The sequence below is a fragment of the Protopterus annectens genome, chromosome 13.part0 (genome assembly GCF_019279795.1).
Source record: "Protopterus annectens isolate FY-2018-M chromosome 13.part0, PAN1.0, whole genome shotgun sequence".
Classification (NCBI taxonomy): Eukaryota; Metazoa; Chordata; order Ceratodontiformes; family Protopteridae; genus Protopterus; species Protopterus annectens.
This window is the reverse complement of record NC_056747.1, coordinates 28,227,266-28,250,664: the sequence shown is the minus strand read 5'-3', so window position 1 is coordinate 28,250,664 and position 23,399 is coordinate 28,227,266.

The following is a 23,399-nucleotide window of genomic DNA, read 5'->3' as shown; positions in this document are numbered from 1 at the left end:
TTCTACCAGTAATACCATTATAACTACAGTATCCCAAACAAAACTCCTAGGTGTTGTAATAGACAATAATATGAAATTTGACATTCATATATCTCAAAGTATAAAGACTGTACATATAAAACTAGGTACTCTATACAGAAACTAACCATTTCTAATCAAGACTACAAAACAGGGAATCATTAGAACCCACCTACTCTCTACTCCCTTATATGCCTCCCCCATTCTTACCGATCTAAAGAAAACAGAGCTAGAAAAACTAGAAGCCTGCTACAAGAAAATAGCCAAACATGCCACATATTCTGTATGCAGCTCCCACCACTGCTTGGCTCTGCAACAACTCAACTGGTTAGAATTGCCCCATCACTTATCTTATACTCAGCTCACCATGGCCCATAGACTGTTACACCAACCTGAAAAAGACCCTGCCCTCCAAAACCTACTACAACTTTATTCCAACAGAAGCTTACATTTCTCTAATAAATCTCTTCTACAAATATCCAAATCCAGTAATAGTACTGGGGACTCTCTACTCTTACAACATGGCCTAAATCTGGAACACAAACTATCTGAACTGCAATTAATGCTGCACACTTAAAAAAAAAAATACTCACGAGGCACTTATTTTGATGTTGGCTCTTCCAATGCTCTAGCCCTGGCTAATTTGCTGGCTAACTCACACTAGCCCTGGCTAAGTAGCACTAGCCTTGGCTAACTCACTTTAGCCGTGGCTAACTAGCACTAGCCCTGGTTAACTTGCAATATCCCTGGCTAACTAGCACTAACCCTGGCTAACTCACACTAGCCCTGGCTAAGTAGCACTAGCCTTGGCTAACTTGCTCTAACTTCTCTAGCCGTGGCTAACTAGCACTAGCCCTGGTTAACTTGCAATAGCCCTGGCTAACAAGCACTAGCACTGGCTAACTCGCACTAGTGCTGGCTAACAAGCACTAACCCTGGCTAATTCACACTAGTGCCGGCTAACAAGCACTAACCCTGGCTAAATCGCCGGCTAACAAGCACTAACCCTGGCTAAATCGCACAAGCTCTGGCTAACAAGCACTAACCCTGGCTAACTGACTGCTACTTCCATATTATTTTATCTGCTACTCCAGTTCTTCCTTCCCTACCTACTAACTAACTTATTTCTCTCTTTCCACCTAACCCTTAAACCTATTTGCTCTTACTCCTTACGCTGACTATCTATTCTTCTACACTGATTTGTCTTCTACCTCCTTTCTCCTCTTCCTGTTCCCTACATCACCTATCTCCCTGTAATTTCTATCTACCTATCACTGCTCTCTCTCTCTCTCCTCTGTAAGCATCACTCCTGGCACATCCTCATTCAATACATACTTCAGGCTGATTCTAATGTAAGATACATTAATGATTGCATTTATAAAATGTTCCCGATCCATTACTGCTAATCTATTAATACCCATGAGGTATCTTATTGGCACTGAAACTAGTTTTGCAACCTTTGTATCAAAGTAATTTTCCTATGTAAATTGGCTTTGCTTTATATCTATGTAATATTGTTTTTGTGTCTGGCACTTTTTCTACCGAGCCTCCACTGAAAATAGGTTCATGTCTTGTCAGACTTTCCCAGTAAAGAAATGTCAAATAAATAAAGTAAAGTAAATATTACTAAAAGTTACAAACTGCTGGTACTCGCCCATAATTGTGTGGACCATCCCACTTCATATCATCTACTTTTTGTTTATAATTTAGCTTATGTGAAACAGTATTTGGGAGGCCCCCTGCCTGATAACCTAGAGTGGTGGGGGTGACATTTTAGCACTGTGACCTATGACAGAAAGTTCTAGTGCTGTAGAAGATTGCCTGCCTTACGTGCATTTGCATGTCAGAGTGGATTTAAAAAAAAAACAGGAACTGTAGGCATGTAAGCGCTGCAAAGCACTGAGGCTCAGAATGGTAAGCAAGATATCTGGAAAGCTAGGACAAAGTCCCCCTTTAGTGATGTAAAGCTAGGACAAAGTCCCCCTTTAGTGACGTAAAGCTAGGACAAAGTCCCCCTTTAGTGACGTAAAGCTAGGACAAAGTCCCCCTTTAGTGACGTAAAGCTAGGACAAAGTCCCCCTTTAGTGACGTAAAGCTAGGACAAAGTCCCCCTTTAGTGACGTAAAGCTAGGACAAAGTCCCCCTTTAGTGACGTAAAGCTAGGACAAAGTCCCCCTTTAGTGACATAAAGCTAGGACAAAGTCCCCCTTTAGTGACGTAAAGCTAGGACAAAGTCCCCCTTTAGTGACGTAAAGCTAGGACAAAGTCCCCCTTTAGTGACATAAAGCTAGGGCAAAGTCCCCCTTTAGTGACGTAAAGCTAGGACAAAGTCCCCCTTTAGTGACGTAAAGCTAGGACAAAGTCCCCCTTTAGTGACATAAAGCTAGGACAAAGTCCCCCTTTAGTGACGTAAAGCTAGGACAAAGTCCCCCTTTAGTGACGTAAAGCTAGGACAAAGTCCCCCTTTAGTGACGTATTCATTCTTTTTGTTTACTGGGATTGTCCTACTTGGCTGACAATATAGCCTCTGTGCATTAGAGTCTGGACAGAAAAGCTCTAGAAAATACATGTAACAAAAATCAAAGCACAAAAATCTTTGAAAACTATTCTTACATGTGGATGGTGAAGACCGATTCTCAGCACAGTTCATATTTCATCCATGCACTTAGTGAACTGTTTATTGGGTAATTTTTGAGGGGTGTGTTTACTCTCTAACCTGTGACATGACAAACCATATTTACTTATTTAGCATTTGTTTAACGGGGAAAGTCTGACTTGAAACAAAGCCAAGTTTTCGTGGAGACCCAGGGAGAAACGCTCCAGATGTATGTCTTTGTAATGTGGGAGGAAACCGGAGCACCCAGAGAAAACCCACACGAATGTAGGGAAAACATGCAGATTCCACACAGAAGACATCCCAGCTGAGAATCAAACCGGAGAGCCTCTTGCTGTGAGGCGACAATGCAACCACTGCCCTATCCAATATCACTGGTGGTTATCAGATTTACACCTTTAGATGATGTTTTAAATTTATGGTGGGCAGTAGAACTGCTCATAACACCATAGCCTCTATCCACCAGCTTCCTTAACACTGATTAACAAATATGGGAATGAAACCTTTGTCTGCCTCCACCCTTCATCAGTTACATAAGTTAGCAGTAATGGGATGCAAACCACATCCTATATATGCCTTTCTTTAAAAAGGCAGAGGATGTCAACATGACTACAGGGCTGTGTGAAGCTATCAGAATAAAAGGTAAGAAAGAGAGATCATGAACAGGATAAGGTGGGAAGGCGAGTAGGGGCAGTTCAGGAGAGCTAGAACAATGGGGGGAGGGGTGCATAGAGATCATGAAAAGGATAAGGTGGGAAGGCGAGTAGGGGCAGTTCAGGAGAGCTAGAACAATGGGGGGAAGGGTGCATATTTGTGAGTACCACCCACAGGATATTTACACCCCAGTAGATGTGCGTAGTAGATGTTTCATAGTGTTTGCCTTGACAAAATGCAGGACCTGCAGGCTAGTGGTTGTGTATGTACCTTAGTTTATGTTGCAATTAGTTGAAATCACCCATCAATATGGTGCTATGCTGAAGTGAGTGACTCAAGTAGATGGTATGGTTATCCTGAGCCATAGATGGGAACCTGCAGCTAATAAGGATAAGGCATTGGACTTTATCAAAGGTTAGTTGGACAGAGAGTAGCTGAAGCATGCCATATTGTTTGACCAATCTTGAGATGTGCTTACTTTCTGTATGGATTGAGTCACCTCCACCTTTTGTCCCTTCTTGTGTGGTAGCTGGTCTAAATGTGTGGAAGGCATTATAACATTGTACCAGGATTCTGTTCTTGGCTTATTTATTTTTATTATTTTATTTATTTATTTAACATTTGTTGACTGGGATAGTCCAACTGGGACAGAACACATTTTCAGTGGAGGCTCGGGGAGAAAAGCTCCAATGTATAGTAGAAGAATACAAAAATAGTAGATTAAAAATTGTGCTATTTACACAATACACAGTAGAAGAATGCAAAAGTACTGGAACACAACTTTTGCTAATGCAAAAATAGTGGAACACAACTTTTGCTAAATACACAAATAGAGTTATGATTGTTAATTGCATTTAAATAAAGAAGGCAAGTGAGAGTTTAACACAGATACAGTTAGATAGCAGCTTAATTTTGTAATGAGTCAGAGCAGATGGGGGGTAGTTGAGGGTGATGTAAGTAGGATACGTGGGGGGTTAGGGGGGTAGGAGCAGTGGGATTTGGGGGGGGGTTGCAGCAGTTAGTGTAGAGGGGTGATTATGAGGTGATAGGTTTATGGATTAGCAATTGTGAGGGTCCTAGTATGAAACTGCGAAGAGTTGGGAAAGGTTATGTACTTACTGACAAGAGGTAGGTAGGAGAGAGCAGGCCTTGAGGTATAAAGGTAGAGGGTGGGTGGAAGGAGGAGTGTGGGGAAGAGGGGGGGTTGATAGGTAGTAGGGAGGGATGGAGGATGAGATGGATAGTAGGATGATGATGGGAGGGTGAGAGAGGTGTGAAGAAACCAAGATGTGACTAGGTTCAAGGGGGAAGGTTGCAGGGGCAAGTTGTGAGGTGAGTAGGGTAGTGTTTAACAGAGATCTTGAATGTGTGGGTCTGGGGTAGGCTTCTTAGAGTCAAGGGAAGCTTGTTCCAGAGGATGGCTGGAGAGTAGCTGTACAAGTTCTGTCCTGCACATTTGTTAGGTTTGTAAATTTGTAGCAGATGTTGATCTGAGCTCCTAAGTGATCGAGCAGCAGTGTAGAGGGAGGCTAGTGAAGAGAGACGTGGACAGGAGGGTGGTTTAAGAGTGGAGTGGATAATAGAGGGAGACTAGTGAAGAGAGACGTGGACAGGAGGATGGCTTGTTGAGAATGGAGTGGATAAAGAGTAGTTGGGCAAGTTTGAGGTGGTTTGGAAACTCAAGCCAGTGTAGTGACTTGACAACCAGAGAGTGGTGAGATTTGGGTGATAACTTTGCAGCAAATCTAGCCACTTTGTTGTAGGTAGACTCAAGTTTGGAGAGAAGTGTAGATTGGGGGTTATTATAGATTTGTGCACTATAGAAGAGGTTGAGGAGGTAGGCACTGCCTAGTTATTCTACTTTCAGGAGTGAGAAATGTTTTATTTCTATAAAGAAGACCAAGCTTTTGATGGGTTTTCTTAATACTGTGGTGAATGTGAAGGTCAAATTTCAGTTGGGCTATGATTACTCCGAGGAGCTTGGTAAGGGTTTCTGGAGTTATTATGGTGTTGTTGAGTGAAGAGATGGTGAAGGAGGATTTAAGTGAGGAGTGGGATTTGGGGAGAAAGAGTAGCAATTTTGTTTTTTTGGGGGGGTTAAGGGCTTTAAATCATGTTTTAGGAGCTGCACAAATGTCAGAACTCTCCAGGGTGAGGAGCACTTACAGGGAGAGGAGCTTCTTGTTGAGACTCCTAATACTGAGCAGTAACTCCTTTAGTTTATATTGAGTAGAATTTACTGATGATGTTTGTAACTAACTAAATTTGGAGTTGTTGGACTCAGGGAGAGATCTGGGATATATCTAAAACATCACTCTTGGGGTAATTGTTCTCAGAGGGCAAACTAGCTTCTCCACACTCAGTTAGATACCTGAGAAAATAGCCCCTCTTGAACCCACCCCCTTATATATGACAAAAAGAGGATCCACAGCCATGGATGTGCACCTTCCTACCGTCTCTGTAGCCAGTCTGGTGGAAATGGACATCCTAAGACAATGTACCAATTGTCTCATGTTTACTGACAACTGACTTAATCCTAAGAAAACAACTAATTTGATTTAGCCCTGGTAGATCTACTCCTCTGAACAATGATTTCACCATAAACTCAAGGGAGACCACCACAATCACCCCAACAACACGCACAAAACTACTAGGTGTAGTAATCAATAACAATCTTAAATTTGATATACACACAGCCCAAACAAACAAAAACATAAACAAAAAGCTTGATCTCCTTTACAGGAACAAGCAATTCATGACCAGTCATACTAAAGCCACTATTGCAAGAACTCACCTCTTATCCACCCTCCTTTATGGCTCCCCAATCTTGACTAATCTTCTCCATATTAAACTTAAAAAAATAGAATCTTGCTATAACAAGATTGCCAAGTTTGCTACTGATGCCTCTAATAGATCCCATCACTGTCTTTCCCTCAAATAGGTCAACTGCTTGAGTTACCCCAACTATTGCTAATTAATCAACTCTCTATAGCCCATAAGCTGTACTACCTCCCTGACAAAACTCCAGCACTACAATATCTAACGCAGCCCTATACCAACACCAGAACCTTAAGATCCAATCCAACAATCAAAATCTCATAAATGTCATCAAACACAGAAATGAAGCTGGTAAATCCCTCTTTGCCTGTATGATAGCAAAAATCTGGAACTCACTACCAAATTGCATAGCTTCTAAAAGCTCCACTTCTCAGTTTAAAAAACTCCTCACAGCCCATTATTTCAACAACTGGCTTTGCCCATGTGACCCCCCAGGTTAATCCAGAACACTGCACTGCTGCAAGGATTCTGCTCAGGTTTACCTGTTAGTCTCTCTAACCTCCTAGAATACTTATTCTTACCTATCCTATAACCTGTCCTGTTGAATTCACAACCTGTAAAAAAAAAAAAATGCTGATATGTATTCTTATGTGTATGCAGAACTGTATTCTTATATGTCTATTTGTATGTCTTAAACGTATGCATATGTATTTGATGACATGTATTTGTACACTCATTCAACTCATATGTACTATAGTGTTAATTTGGAGCTTTTCTCCCCAGGTCTCAACTGACAATGGACCAGTGTCCAGTCGGACTTTCCCAGTTATCAAATGTAAAATAAAATAAATAAATAAAATGTGGAAAATTACAATTCTAGGTGCCTGCGTCTATACAGGCCACTGCAAACTACCGCTGCACAGCTCAACACAATCTACCGAAGATGAGTAAGAGAGGAAGCCAATCAGTAAACAGTATAGAAGATGAGTAAGAGAGGAAGCCAATCAGTAAACAGTAAAAATGCAGCGCAAGTGTTTATAGAAGGCTCAGATCCTGCAGCAATTCACAACTCTTTCACTATTGTGAGGGATACTACAAGACTGCAAATTAACACTCTGAATATTGCGGTGTCCACTAACTGAATGGAATGAAATGACACAGAGGCTAACTAAACCTTTAATAGGCTAATGGGAGTGTCTTATCGGTTTAAGCTATCAGTGTCCAGTAGAATTATCACTGGAAGGGATTCCAAAGTCTAATCTACAGTAGGGGAAGGTAGCTAAAAGGCCAACAAGTTATCAACAAGAATCGAGTGGGTGGAAAAAATTTAAAAAGCAATGCATCAATGCAGTCAAACAGCAGCTGTAAACTGACAGCTCTTGTAGCTGGCTAGGAATGTAGGTGAATACCCTTAAATAAGAAAACAGTTTCTTAGCTCCTCCCACTAATTAGATCCCAGTCCTATTCAATCAATGAATGCAAATGGAATTCTTAACTGACCTGAGCCAACAACTTTTAAGACTGAATGTTGGTGTCAGACAGACCTGATTGGTAAATGACCATGTTGTCAGCCTAGAGGATGAGGGGGAGATGAGGAAGGTTCACAAGGAATTGTATTAACTTATTCAAGCCTAAAATGCCTTTGTGTGCGTTTCCAGTTAGCATCCATAGCTCCTTATGGGATCCAGGCCTTTTTGGGTCCATTTTCTTTAAATAAACAATTTATCAGCTAATAACAAACAGTATTGGAAAGGGCAAAGACCAATTAACAAAATGACACTAAGATTGTTAGGTACAACATATCGGAGATCAACAAAATGACACTAAGATTGTTAGGTACAACGTATCGGAGAACAACAAAATGACACTAAAATTGTTAGGTACAATGTATCAGAGAACAACAAAATGGCACTAAGATTGTTAGGTACAACGTATCAGAGATTAACAAAATGATGCTAAGATTGTTAGGTGCAATGTATGGGAGATTAACAAAATGACACCAAGATTGTTAGGTACAATGTATCGGAGAGTAATAAAACACTAAGATTGTTAGGTACAACGTATCAGAGATTAACAAAAAGACACTAAGATTGTTAGGTACAACATATCAGAGATTAATAAAATGACACTAAGATTGTTAGGTGCAATGTATCAGATATTAACAAAATGACACTAAGATTGTTAGGTACAATGTATCAGATATTAATAAAATGACACTAAGATTGTTAGGTACAACGTATCAAAGAACAACAAAATGACGCTAAGACTGTTAGGTACAACGTATCAGAGATTAACAAAATGATGCTAAGATTGTTAGGTGCAATGTATGGGAGATTAACAAAATGACACCAAGATTGTTAGGTACAATGTATCGGAGAGTAATAAGACACTAAGATTGTTAGGTACAACGTATCAGAGATTAACAAAAAGACACTAAGATTGTTAGGTACAACATATCAGAGGTTAATAAAATGACACTAAGATTGTTAGGTACAATGTATCAGATATTAACAAAATGACACTAAGATTGTTAGGTACAATGTATCAGAGATTAATAAAATGACACTAAGATTGTTAGGTACAACGTATCAGAGAACAACAAAATGACGCTAAGACTGTTAGGTACAACATATTGGAGATTAACAAAATGACACCAAGATTGTTAGGTACAACGTATCAGAGATTAACAAAATGACACTAAGATTGTTAGGTACAACGTATCGGAGATTAACAAAATGACACTAAGATTGTTAGGTACAAAGTATCGGAGATTAACAAAATGACACCAAGATTGTTAGGTACAATGTATCGGAGAGTAATAAAAAGACACTAAGATTGTTAGGTACAACATATCGGAGCAGAGAAATTTATCACCAACTGCCACTTATTTCCTATTTTCAAACCTGAGAGCAAAATCAAAAATAATAGGGGGACAAAGCCCGAGCAATAGGGACACATTTTAAGTATTGCTCTTATAAACTTAAAACGTTGCTAGAATAAAAGGTTTTGTGTTATCGTGCATTTTCTGTAGGATATGAAGTCTGAAATTCAAATGGCTTTCATTATTTAGTGAATTCAGACCTCATTGATTTGATACAAAAATTCAGAAAATCACAAATTTTATGAGGAACAGACCAAAATATGAGGCAAAATCTGGACATTCTGTGAAAATCTGTACAGTTGAGGGGTCTGCCTGAGAGAGCTAGAAGCTACTGAGGACTTATGATGTGAAATGCCATGATGGAAACAGGGAGATTTTCAATGTCCATTTTATGACACCATATTGAAGGTATTGCTAGTTTGTTAGATATTATGATAACAATGTTTTCATATGTACTTAATACTTCAAAGAACACATGACTTGCAAACTATTACTTGGCATCAGGTGAAACCTTACATGATGTGGAAGAAAACTTCATTGATATTTGCAACGTAAGTCAGGCATCTTGAGAGATATACAGTGTTAATTATATCAATAATTCTACAGTTATGCTTATGTTTTCATATTTCTGCAAATATCTCAATAAACATGTGAAAGTTTGTTTGGTTAGCAAGTGTTTCAACAATATGTGTCTAGGTTGTACAATTTCCAAAAATATGATGATTATTAAAAGTTTAACAAAAAATAGGTCTGGGTTTGTCTGCATTATATGTTAGAATATTTATGGAAAGACTGAATGCAACAACTATTATCAATGTAAAGAATACATCTTACTAATAGCATTGTTATCAGTATCACTGGAATTTCTTTTATTGTTCATAAAATATTTACATTTATCTTGTGCTTTTTAAGTTGATTTTTCAGAAAATGCTTTGGAATGCAAGGATGTGTGTAGACTGATAGAGGTGCGACATTCCACACCACACAGTTAACGACTTTATGAATATGAAGAACAGGAGGGGCCAAGAATGGCTTTTTGTGGTAACCTTTGATAACAGGTGCAGAGTCTGATTAGGGGATGCTATTAACTCGGAAATGCCATTTAACAAGGGGATTTTTAAACAAGTGAGCGGCATCTGGACTAATACCAATTTCTGTTAATTTGTTTTGGAGAAGTCAGTGGTCAATGAGGTCAAATGAATTGGATTTTGGATCCAGAAAAAAAGGAGGTTATTACCTCTCTATACTCCTCCCTCATTAGACCAGTAAATGAGTGCAACACCACATTTGGTATGTTCATCTCCAAACATCTCCACCAACTGGAAAGGCCACTAAAATACCTCACAAAAGAGAATCCATGGCCTCCAACACCTGTCTTATGAAGACAGGCTCAAATCACTATCACGCTACTTGGCATCGTATAGATTGCTCAGGGGTTATCTGTGTCTCGCCTACAAGGCAATCTCAGACCCTGCCCTACTAGAGATGCTCCATATCCCTATGTCTAACTTATCATGTGCTATCCACTCAAAAGGCCTGAATCTAATATGTGACATCAATAAAACTTGCTGGAGAGACAGGTTTGTCTCCCAGAGGCTGTCCAGTCTCTGGAATAGACTTCCCATATATGTCAAACAGAACACCTGCTGATCGTCTTAAAGCACAACCTTTATGAGTGGATGAGAAATCACAAATTTGTCCCAGGGGTTCCACCTGCATCTCTCACTGACAGGGGTGACAGCTGCTCACTTAGGTTTTTTTTTGGGTGGGATAAACTCTTGGCTAGGCTTGTAAGGGCCCCAGGGCCATTAGCCTAGTAACCTCCAATGATGCTCTGAAATGCCTTTGTCAGATCTATAAGCAGGGAACCTGTAAGGAGGCATCTGTCAGTGTTTTGCAGGATGCCACAGCACTAAGCGTTATCCTAGTGCTTTGTACAGGTCAGGCTCCATCTTGGTTGGAGGAGAGCAGATGGTACTGCTGGATACAGAGTATATTTATTTGACATCATAATGCTTTCTTTAACGGGGTATTTATGATTTTTATTATCTGAACAATATGATTATCATGAACTAGGAAATGAGGTTAAAGCTTTATGAAAAGATGGTTTATGAATCGTGTTACACTGCTTCAAATAAATTGAGGTATGTGATTATTTGGAGATTCTGATGAAGTTAAGCTATAAGGATGAGTGTGCATAATGTTTGTTAATTATTCCCGTTATACATGCTGTTGGTGTACATTAAGATTCTTTGTTTTTTATTGCCCATACACAACTTATCATACTGTTTCAAGAATTATACACACAGAGTTCATCCTCAATGCCATTATCAATGAAATGACATCATGAATACAAGAGATTGAAAATCTATATGAAATTACATCATTAACGCAAGAGATTTAAAATATATACATGTTTCAGCTGATCAGAACAAAAGAATTGAAGTGTTTTGTGCAGCAGAAGGAACTGGAGGTGGGGACAGTACCTACGCGGGGGTTACTAAACGAAATGTCAACTTCACCAGTGAATATTTCTGTTTCATTGCCCATTCCTCAACTTGATGCATGGTTTTCAACAGCTAACTTTAGTTGGAATCGACAAACCATTAGGATGAGTGGTACAATTTCTAAACAACTGCAAGTATTCAAAAGTACATTTTGCAAATTACAGTTAACTTGTACCTTCATGAATATTGCTGCTTCCATACACTCCCTAAGGAATTAAAATCTGGGAAGTTCCTGGCAGGCCTTGAACCATATATTGGGTTGCGTATTAAATTGTTAGACCTTTTCAACCATGTAGGTTGTGAGTTAAGGGAGAATGAAAGAAAACCTGAGCAACTGAATAAGGAGATGAAGCCTTTGAATAACGATATTACTGCTGACCTTTTTATGAAGAAAAAAATCCAGATTACCCGTGTATTTAACAGGGTTGAAGAGAAATGTACTGAAATCCAGGAACGGTAGTGACATAAATTAATCAGAGATCAAAGGAACTATAATCATCCCCCTATAGTTTTAAGACCAAGAGGTTTAAATCAGCTGGTGGCCCTAATGTAGAAAGTTCCACTGAAACAGATCAATGGGATAGAGTCATAGGACAAACATAATTCCTCTTTTATAAATCAAGAACTGCCTAGAGGTCAGAAAGAATTAATAATGGGGGAATCCCCATGATTTTAGAGCCTTGATGCCTTATAAGGAAGGCCAGGGATGTGGTTAGGGCCACAGATGGGGCAAATAACCCATTCAACATTTACGCCAGACCAAGGCACTGAACATTTTGATTGTACTATTTATAATTCCAGTAACTTGATTATGAATGGGAATATTAAAAGCTTTTTATAAAAAAAAAAAAAGGTTTTGCATTCATTCATTCACTCATATAAGAGAGATAGTTCAAACTTTTTTTTTTCAGGGAACTGAATTTGGGTTTATTATTTTGTCCTGAAAGTCAGGGTCCTCAGTTTATGCTTTCTTGAGGAGAAATAGTACAAAAAAAATTTTCAATTTCTATATTCAAATGCTTCTGTGAGGATGATTTTCAAAATGTAATAGGCAAGTGTTGTTTCTATTCCAACTTACTCCCTTGAGAGAAAAACTTTTATTTGAACTCTCCAGAAATAGGGATGTGAATCTTGATAAGTATGGGAGGGGTGATAAAGTTCTACTGACTATTCTTCAGAGATGCAGTGGTTGTTCCATGATGGCCTAAAAAAGCATGCCTAGACATGAAGTTTTTACAGAGTATTCTAAACTTGTTTTCTTTTTGACACTTTAATGCACGGACCAACTCTAAGGAGGATTACAATTTTATCTTGTCGATGAAATCAAGGTAGGCCGAATGTTCCCAAAATGCATTTCCTCAGCTGCTGTTCATCTTTCTGTCATTTAACTTCACATTTTTACTTTTCTTTTTAAGGAAGATATCCCCCCAAAAATGTCATCTGTAGACATAACATGCTCTGCCCTCACTGATTACTTTGCAGGAAGTCCTACCCAAACTGCAAAAAGTCACACAGGAAGCCTTTTCCTCTGTTGAAACTTGGTTATCCGATGCCCAGTTAATACTCAACCCAAACAAAACTAAACTACTCATTTTCCAACCAACCAAACATACTCAAAACAACTCTCACTTTAACATCACAGCAAAAGACAACACCACTATATACCCAACCGAACACACCAAATTGCTAGGAGTGGAAATAGACAATAAACTAAAATTTGACATTCACATATCCTTGACCATAAAAAAAGTCCACAAAAAAACTAGGAGCGCTATACAGAAATAAGCAACTTCTCACCAAAGCAGCAAAGATTTCAGTAGCAAATTCCCACCTTATCTCCACCCTACTTTATGCCTCTCCAATATATACCAACCTAAGGCAATGCGATCTAAACAAGCTAGAGACCTGCTACAACAAAATCGCCAAATTCGCCACAGGGGCATCCTACCGTAGTCACCACTGTCTCTCACTTGCTGAACTGGGCTGGCTTGAACTCCCTCACCTCCTTCAATGGTATCAACTCTCACTTGCCCACAAACTAGTAAATCATCCACTAAATGTCCTATCCCTCCAGAATCTACTCCAACCCTATCACACCACCAAACCACTAAGATCCAGCAACAAAAATCACTTGCAGATCACTAAAGCCAATAACTCTGCTGGTGAAGCACTATTCTCTTGCACCATAGCCAAATTATGGAACTCCCTCTCACCCACAATTACCTCCGTACCATCATGCACCCACTTCAAAACTTTACTAAAAGTGCACCTAAAAACATGCTGGCTATGCCCTTGCAACTCCCACTCTAATATCACCCACCCCATCCAACCACTACGTTGATTATAGCAAGCTCAGATGCTCATAAGCCAGTACTTATTATACAGCAGCAACTTCTTTTAACATTTGTTAATGTCTGTTATGTACTTCACAGATAGATTCTAGTTGTCTACTGATGTACTATGTTTTTCATCTGTAAATACGTTGTAAGTAATTGCTATGTAAATTGTTAATTGCTATGTAATCCAATGTAACTACTGTCTGTTTATTTTAACTGTGGAGCTTTTCTCCCCAGGCCTCCACTGAAAATGGACCTATGTCCAGTCGGACACTCCCGGTCAACAAATATAAATAAATAAATAAAGTTCTGTTGCCTTGCAGATGTGCTGACATCATGTTGGGGTCAGTAGAGCCCATTAATAATTTAGCAAGAGGGAGAAAGGTGTACAGAGAGAGAATTTTTTTGAAGGGGGCAATTTTACTTGCATTTTTTGTCTAACTTTCAATGTTAGGGTTAGTTGCATGTTGTTGGTTAATTTCCTTTTCAAACCCCCATGCATTTTGAGTTTCTTTCATGTGAAAACAATTGTGAGGGCTGCTTCTTTTTCACTGTCACACAAGCACATTACATGCTGCACAAAGTCCATGACTTTTAATTGTGTCTGATTTTGCCAATGTCAGTGAATATTATCTTTCGTCTGTCCATGATTTTTGTAGAATACCCCTAATTTTGTCTCATAATTTTACTCTGTCCATCCTGTCACTCTTCTTATGAGTATTAACATGACGTTGAGTCTTGGGTGTTTAAGTAGTTTATTCTATACAAATACATCAGGATGGACGGCAGGAAGATTAAACTAATGGACTACATACCTGCATTCTCTCACTCTGGCGCCTTACTCAAAATGGCAGTCTTGCTTGCACGTGCTCAGTACATGCATGTGCTGACTCACTGGAAAGCTTCTTAAAGGTATATCCCACACACTGATCTACATCCTCCCTTATTACTGAGCTGTCTCATGTAAGCAATGACATTTTAATAGGCATGCAGCTATACAGACAGTAATAAAGAAAAACAACAGTCACTTCCAGGTTGCCATGTATCTGGAAGTAGATTTTGAGATGCAACCTGATCTCATGACATAATAGGACTGGGTTTAGCAACAGCAACAGCCACTGGGGAATGTTCTGCTTGAGTAGTCTCTAGGATTTTCTCAGGAAGGGGGATTTCTGACAGAATTTCCTCTGGAACAGGAACACTGAACAATTCACTCTGACAACTAGAGTCTGTAACACTAGTTCAGACACTGGTAACAAATGCTTTTGATTTTATCTGAATTCCATTCCTTGTGATTCCACAATGTGTGATCTCAGCTCTAGACACACTTTTCACAAATCCGATACGATCAAAACCTTTTGATGTCTGCATCCTCACTATCTCCCCTTTTTTCAATGAACTGAGTGCTTTGCTGGTTTTATCATAGTAAGACTTCTGGGTCAAATGCTTTTTCAACAGTTGGGCTTTTATTGCTTTGTGTTTCTTAGCACCTGGAAAAAAATAAATTACTGCTACTTGGTAGTGTGTGTTCTGGTTCGTCTCGACATAAGTCTCTGGGCAGGACCAAGATGTTTATCACGAGTGTTTCTGAGATTTAACAAGTTGAGAAAGACATCAGTATTGTCACATCTGGATTTCTCTAACAGCTGTTTTGCACTTTGAACTGCACGTTCAGCCAAGCTGTTTGACTGAGGGTATCAGGACTACTTGTAATATGAACAAAGTCCCACTCATCTGCAAATCTCTTGAACTACTGACTTGTAAACTGTGCATAATTGTTAGAAATAACTGTGTAGACTGCCATGGACAGAAAAATGTCGCTTCAACTTAGTAATGACAGTACTAGAAGTTAGGTTGGAAAGTAGGTCAATCTCGAACCAATTTGAATAAGAGTCTTAACTGAAGTGGTTCTTTCTGTTGATGCAGCTTTGTACTATTACATACTGAACAAGATGAAAGTACTTTCGCAACATCTCTTGACATAGAAGGCCAAAATACTAGGCCTTTCACCCTTCTTTTGGTAGAATCAGTTTTCTGGGTGGCCATGATGCAAGATCTTGATGTACTGTCGTTCCAAAGACTTTGGAACAATCACTTTAGGACCTTTCATGATGATATTGTCTGACAGAATCTCATCTTTGTATGGAACATAAGGTTGCACTTCTACTGGTAAACAAGATTGCTTTAAAGGCCATCCTCGACTGATAAAGTGGTTAAGCTTCTGGAGAACTGGATCTCAAGCTGTGAGAGTTCTGAGCTCATCAAGACACGTGGAAGAAAAATTTCTCCCTTCCATCACCTCAAAATCAAGTTGCTCATTGTTACTCTGTTCTGTAGTTTTTCTGCACAATCTGGATAAATTATCAGCAAGACAAAGAAGTTTGTCTTGAATCTACAAGACTGAAATTGTACTTTTGCAATTTGAGTATCACATGTTGCAGTCTAGCTGGAGCTGTATGCATAAGCTTTCTTAAAATAATGACTAGAGGTTGGTGATCAGTTTCAATCTAGATAGGTCGACTATAAATATAATAAACTTCGAACAAGGAAACACAATTGCCAAAAGTTATTTCTCAAGCTAGGTATATTGCATCTCTGTTTGGGTAAGAATTCTCAATGCATAGGCTACTGGTCTATCTTCTTGAAGAATGACTGCACCTAGACCAAACTTAGAAGCATAACAAACCAGTTAATTTTGCCTGTGAACATCATACTAGTTGAGAGTTGGTGGGTTGGGAATTTTCTGTTTCAGGACATCAGAAACTCTTTGGTGCTGACCAGGACCAAATTACATCTCTTAGTGGTGCTGTAAGCTGGCCTAAATGTGGAATGAACCTGCTTAGATAGTTGACCATGCCAGGGAAACATTGTAGGGATTGGACATTGTCTGGAGAGGCATATTGAGAACTGGTGTTTGCTTTGAATGATCTGGTCGTAAGCCTGAACTGGCAAACAAGTGACCAAGATAACTGATTTCTCGTAGCCTGAACTTGCACTTCTGAGGCTTCAGCTTAAGATTCACTTGACATGCTCTTTCCAGAAATTCGTTGAGGTTTCTGTCATGTTCATCTTCACCATTGCCTCCTACTAGAATATCATCTATTATAAGAGCACACAGGTAGCCTGAAAATATTTGCTCCATTGCACGCTGAAAGACTTCACTGGAAGAATTTATTCCAAATGACATTCCCAGAAATCTGTATCTCCCAACTGGTGTACCAAATGTGGTTAATAATGAAGATTTTCAGTCAAGCAAAATTTGCCAGAATGAACTCTCTGCATCTAAGACGGAAAAAACAGTAGAGTTTGGCATGAGGGCAGCAACCTCCTTCACTGTGCACATTGGATAATGAGACCTTTTTAATGCTTTGTTCAGATCGCTTGTATCAATGCATATTCTGGTATCATCTAAGCTTTTATTATGAGCTACTACCATGGAGGATACCCATTCAGTAGGTTCTTCCACTGGACAAGTTACTCCTTGCTGTACCATTTTGTCTAGCTTGGCCTTGACTCTGTTCTGCATAGCTACTGGAACTTTCCGAGCTGGTCTGATAAATGGGCAGACCTCTGGGCCTAACGTACACAAGTGGTAGTTTGCCTGGTTTGTCTGCAAAAATATCAGCGTACACAGAAAAAATGGTTTGGGCGAAATTTGAGCTGTCATGCAGGCTTACATGGTGAACTTTCTTATTAAGTGAAAACAGTCCCATTTCCAAACAGTCTCTGAGGCCTAATAATGACTGCATGTGTCTCCTGATTATGTAAAACTGCAAGTCACAGCTGTTCCCAGCAGAGTCGCATGAAAGCACTACTGAACTTTCAGTTTGAATCTCTTCACCACCATAAGCAACAAGCTTCGCACACTTTGTCAAATCAAGTTGTTCTGCAGTTTTTCCTCTAGCAAATGTTTCTGCTGACATAACACTGCACTTTGAGCCGGTATCTATTTTGAGCTCTGTGGGACTCCATTAATCCAAACAGTACAAAAGATCTCATTTTTTGCCCACAAATCTACTGCACTGACTGTTTCACCAAACACAGGCAGACCATCAACATAAAAAGTAGGATCGCAGCTTTCTAATTAATCAACTTGCCTCTTGGCATGCCCTCTTTTAACAAAAGACTGTGCCTTATTTGATTTACAAATCCTTTTGAAATTATTCCACTTATTGCAAGAATGACACTGCTGACCAAAAGCTAAGCACATTTCTCTTTTGGGTTCATGATTACCACCACAATTATGACAATTGACTATGAAACTGGGTGTTGGCACATGTTTTGACTTTACTGACTCACCCTTATGCTTCACTGAGCATGCTCTGGAGTTTGCTGGAAAGACTCTGGGTTTCCAGGGACTGCTACAGGACTTGCAGTAACTGCCATGTACTTGGGCCTGTTTCTTTTACCCATGTGTTGCATACTATCTACATGAGCTTTGTCAGTGTGCCTTCCACAGCTATTCTCATTTGTAAGCATACTCGTGTGCCTTTCTGTAAGCTCATATATCTGATAAATCTCAATGGCCTCATTTAATGCTAAATCACTGTCATGACGCAAAATCTCTCTTACTGTGTCATCATGTGAAGATGCAGCGGTAGCATTGTCACTTCACAGCAAGAGGTGCTCTGGTTCGATACTCACCTGTGGTCCCTTCTGTGTGGAGTCTGCATGTCCTCCCTACATTTGTGTGGGTTTTCTCCAGGTGCTCCGGTTTCCTCCCACATTACAAAGATATGTGTCTGGAGTGTTTCTTAAATGTTAAATAAAAAAAATATATATAAATATATATATTAATACCACGCACAAGCCTGTCCTTTATCAACTCATCTCTAAAATCACCAAATCTGCATGTTTTAGCCTTGTTTCTCAAGTCAGTTATAAATGCTGCAAAAGTTTCACCAGGCTTTTGATCCCTTGTGTAAAATAAGTGCCTTTCCATTGTAACATTCATTTGGGGGTTACACATTTCTCTAAATTTATGTTTTCAGCATTCTGGGTCTTCCCTTGTGTCAGCTGGTACCGCTATACAGAGGTCTTCCCCCTCCCCTGCTAACACAACAGCTGCATACCCAAATGAATGCTCTCTGTCAATCACTTCTGAACCAGCTACATTAAGCAGGATAAATGCTTTTGTACATGTACCTTTGTCAGAAAAAGCAGCCTGTATGAAAATATCATATTCCTGCTCAGTCCCCAATTATCTGTGATATTATCAATGCAAGTGGTGCGTGTCTGTGAAATCCTTCTACCATGCCCAGTACAAAATGGCCCTTGTAATTATTTACGAACATTTACACACACACCAGGTACTTGTGATATCAAATGCAGAATAAACTCTTCAAAATACTGTACTCTGAGAAATATGCCTTGAAATAAATTTACTTTGCAAAATATTCTTTGAAATAACTGTACGTTGCAAAGTAACTGCAGCGTCAGACTGCACACGCATGCAAATACTTTGCACATTCTGTATGCTTTAGTTGATATGAAAAAATAGCAAAAACAATGCAGTCATGTTCCTTTTTTTGTACATTTTATGTGATTTGAATATTTTTTCAAATATTTTTGTAATTATTTTGAATATTTTATCATATGTCACAGTTTCAGGCATTTCATTTAATAAGAAATTAGTTTTGAGTGTTCTGAGTGCTTCATTATATATTTGTAACAAAATAAATAATTTAAGCAAGTTTTAGCACCTGGAATTTGTTTCTGACCTGTTTTTGTGAGTCATCTGAGGAGCAGAGATCATCCACTCCTGTATATCCCTCTAACTTTAACCTGTAGTCTTCATGGCTGTAACTATGGATCCCATTCTGACACCTTATCACTCTTCTTATGTACATTAAGAAGACGTTGAGGCTTGGGTGTTTGTTTATGTAGTTTATTGTATACAACTACATCAGGATGGATGGCAGTAACATTAAACTTAAATGAACTGAATGACTGACTACATACTTTCATGCTGCCACTCTGGCTGCTCACTCAAAATGGCACTCTAGCTTGCACGTGTTCAGTACGTATACTCTACACTTCTCTTCCCCTCTAAACATACTTCCACACCACCATTAACTATCTATCCAACATTTCTTAACCTTATATCTAAACCTAGCTATATACTTGCCAAATACCATAGAATAACTCCTATTAAGTATACCAACCAGAACACTAGAAAAGTAATTGACTTCTATCATAAGCCTCTCATCCCTAAACACATTATACTGCTACACTTAATACTAGATGGGGATATTCACCCTAACCCAGGCCCAAACAATACCCATAACACTCCAACCTGCAACCCAAATAAAACTAATAACCTAACCACCAAACCATCTAACTCACTATCTATAGCTTACCTCAATATACGTAGCATTGGCAACAAAATTGCTCAACTTCATGCCCTTTTAGATGTCCACTTATCTGACATCTTATGCCTATCTGAAACTTGGCTAAAACATACTGTTAAAGACAATGAAGTCACTCCACCAGGGTACAATATCATTAGACTTGACCGCACAGTCAAAAAGGGAGTTGGGGTAACAATCCTCTATAAAGCAGAACTTCATGTTACTACTCTAAATGTTAACCCACCATCAAACAATAGTGTTGAAATACTTATCACTAAACTTCAAGTCAACACACATAAGTCCGTAAACATTATCTGTATATACCTTCCCCCAGGTAATAACATCACTACACTTGAAAATATCCTTAACTGGCTTTCAATCAATCTCCCACAAGAAACCATAGTACTAGGAGATTTCAATGTAGACTGGATGACCTGTAGTAATATACACCCAACCACACATACTAACCTTTATGGCTTCTCACAAACAATTAACTCCCCTACCACAACTAATAGAACCAACAACAAAGAAAGTACCTTGGACTGGATTCTTACAAATAATCCTTAGCAAACATATAAAGCAGGTACCCTCCCAGATGACCTCAGTGACCATTCACTAACCTATATTATCAGACATAAGACCAACCTAACTTTCCCTCTCTCCTATAGAACAATACGCACAAAAAAACATTTCAACTCAGAACTTTTCCAAACTGAACTCAAACAATGTAATTGCTCACCATTAAAATTTCTTCCACTTAATGAAGCCATAGAATACTTCAATACAATATTCCTAGCAATCCTGAATCATCACGCCCCACCATGCTCAGTTAGATATAAAACTAACCCAGCACCTTGGCTCACCAATAAAACCAGGCAAAAAATCCTTCTCAGAAATAAATCCTGGAATGTATTCACATATGTATTCACATTTCTTATCATATATGAAAATGGTCTCATTTCTTATTGTCACCTAATATAGAAGCATATATATTCAGTTTACTATGAACTATTATAATAATGAATTTATTGTTCTTATATTTGTTTCAGATATAGACATATATATTTTGCTTCACTTTTTGAGACTTGCTTCAAAAAGGTTCTTATGGTATTTTTTTGGATTTATATATTGTTTTTGGTAGCTAAAAGCACTATTTGATTTCACTGGTTTAAATGAATATTTATATTATATATATTCTTTTAACATTTTTTATTATATACCATATATTTATGCTTTCTGCAATTTTAAATAAACTGCATAGGTTTATTTATATATTTTTGCGAGTCCTTTACACATATTTCTACACATTGATTCTGATTTAATTTGATTTATATATTATAACAGGATCAAGTAAATAATTCCTTGCTGAACACGCAGTTTATGCTTACGGAGATATACACCTTTTAGCTGTCTTTAGCTATTTTAATTGAATTATTGATTTATTTAGTTAATTGACACTTGTTAAGCTTGATGTCTTTTGTATAAAAGAAGTGCTTTTTCAATGTAAAAATTGATCTGAAGAAGCGTACTGGGTCTGGTACGCGAAAGCGCTTATCCATTTTGTTCTGTTCTAATAAAGGAAGATTTTACAGCATCGTGGTGGTCTTCTATCTGGTGTTTTTATCTATCTACATTGCTACTATTTTCGACAGAGGAGACCTTTGGAAGTTCAGCTGACTTGGTGTTTTTTTGGACTTACAGTTTCCTTTTTCACGTCCCAGCTGTCTTCACATTATGGATGCTGCTAAGGTCGAGTTGGACTATATGCCAGATAAACATATTCTGGCAAGAAAATGGTATGGTTTAACTGAGTCAAAAAATAATCCGCTTCTAGAAATTGATTTGTTGTTACCTGCTGTTATTAATGAAAATGTTAACATAGACACTCAAAGAGACTTTAATATAGCCTTTAAGGAACTTGAAAATGCACTTTACAGACTCTATAGATTAAGTTGGCAAAGGCGTCATCTTGAAGCCTGTTTGCACTTCAAAGTAATCCCTAGAGGTATGAGAGTGCTGTGTATGCTGACATACGGCGAGAATCACCCAGAACTTCTAAGGAAATGGCAACAACTGAACTTAGACCTGGGATTTAACTATATAAGACTGCTTATAGATTACTTCTTACCCATTGAGAAAGAACTCTCTCAGAAATCAGATACATTGCTTAAAGACATTATATCGAAATTTAAAGGGGAAATGTTCTCTCAAAGGTTAGATACTTTGCACACTCAGATATCTTCCTATAGTGAAAAACTCCAACAAGTTAAAATGAGAAAGCTACAAAGAGACAATATGGACTTTCATAACGGTCAGGTGTTCTCCTGGCCCAGATACCATATTAGCAGAATGGAATCTGTGGGCCATAATAACACTACTGAAACAAATGTTTCCTTGACAAATGAAAGTAATGCTGTTCATCCTTCATCTAACATTTCCCTTTTAAGAACTGCTACTCTAATCAATGATACTCCGGTTCCTTGTTCCACGCCTATGAATGAAACCACTCAAGGCACTACAGACACTCCCCCTCCCAACCAGCAAGCTTTGAAAAAATCATACAGTAGCACGCTTGGTGCTAAACCTAAAGTGAAACAAGGGAACTTGGAAAGTTTTTTACCACTTCCCTCCAAGTTCCGAAAATTACCACAAGACAGATCCAGCAGTCGAGGGAGATCGAAGCGAAAATTCTCAGGGGATTATCCAAGCAACAGGAGTCGACAGAGAGATTAAATGATCTGGTCTTTAATTTATCTAGACGTACCCTTACAGCATCTGATACAGCTTTGCTTAATAAGGGATTGACTTACATACCAGCTCAGGTCAGTAATGTTAGCGAACTTTTAGTGGATTTAAGACTGTTTTCACATTCCATTGCTCTGAAAACCAGCTTTAATAAAGCTAAACATCCTGAGAAATTGAATGCTAATGATATTCAGTTCAAAAGAAAAAGTACATTTACGCCTACGCTACCTCCTGCTGTTGACTGTTTTCTAAAAGCGCATAGAATGATGTCTATAGTTCTTCTAATAATTTTGCAAAGAAAGACTTATATTATAATGTTTCACATGCAGAATGGGACACCATTTATTCTTTACAAAGAGATATGAATGTGATTGTGAAACCAGCTGATAAAGGGGGAGGGATTGTCTTGCTGGATTATGATATGTATCATACTAGTATGGTGAATATGCTAAAAGATGAAGCCACATACACTAAAATTGAACATTCTGACTTAAATAGAATTATATATGAAGTTCA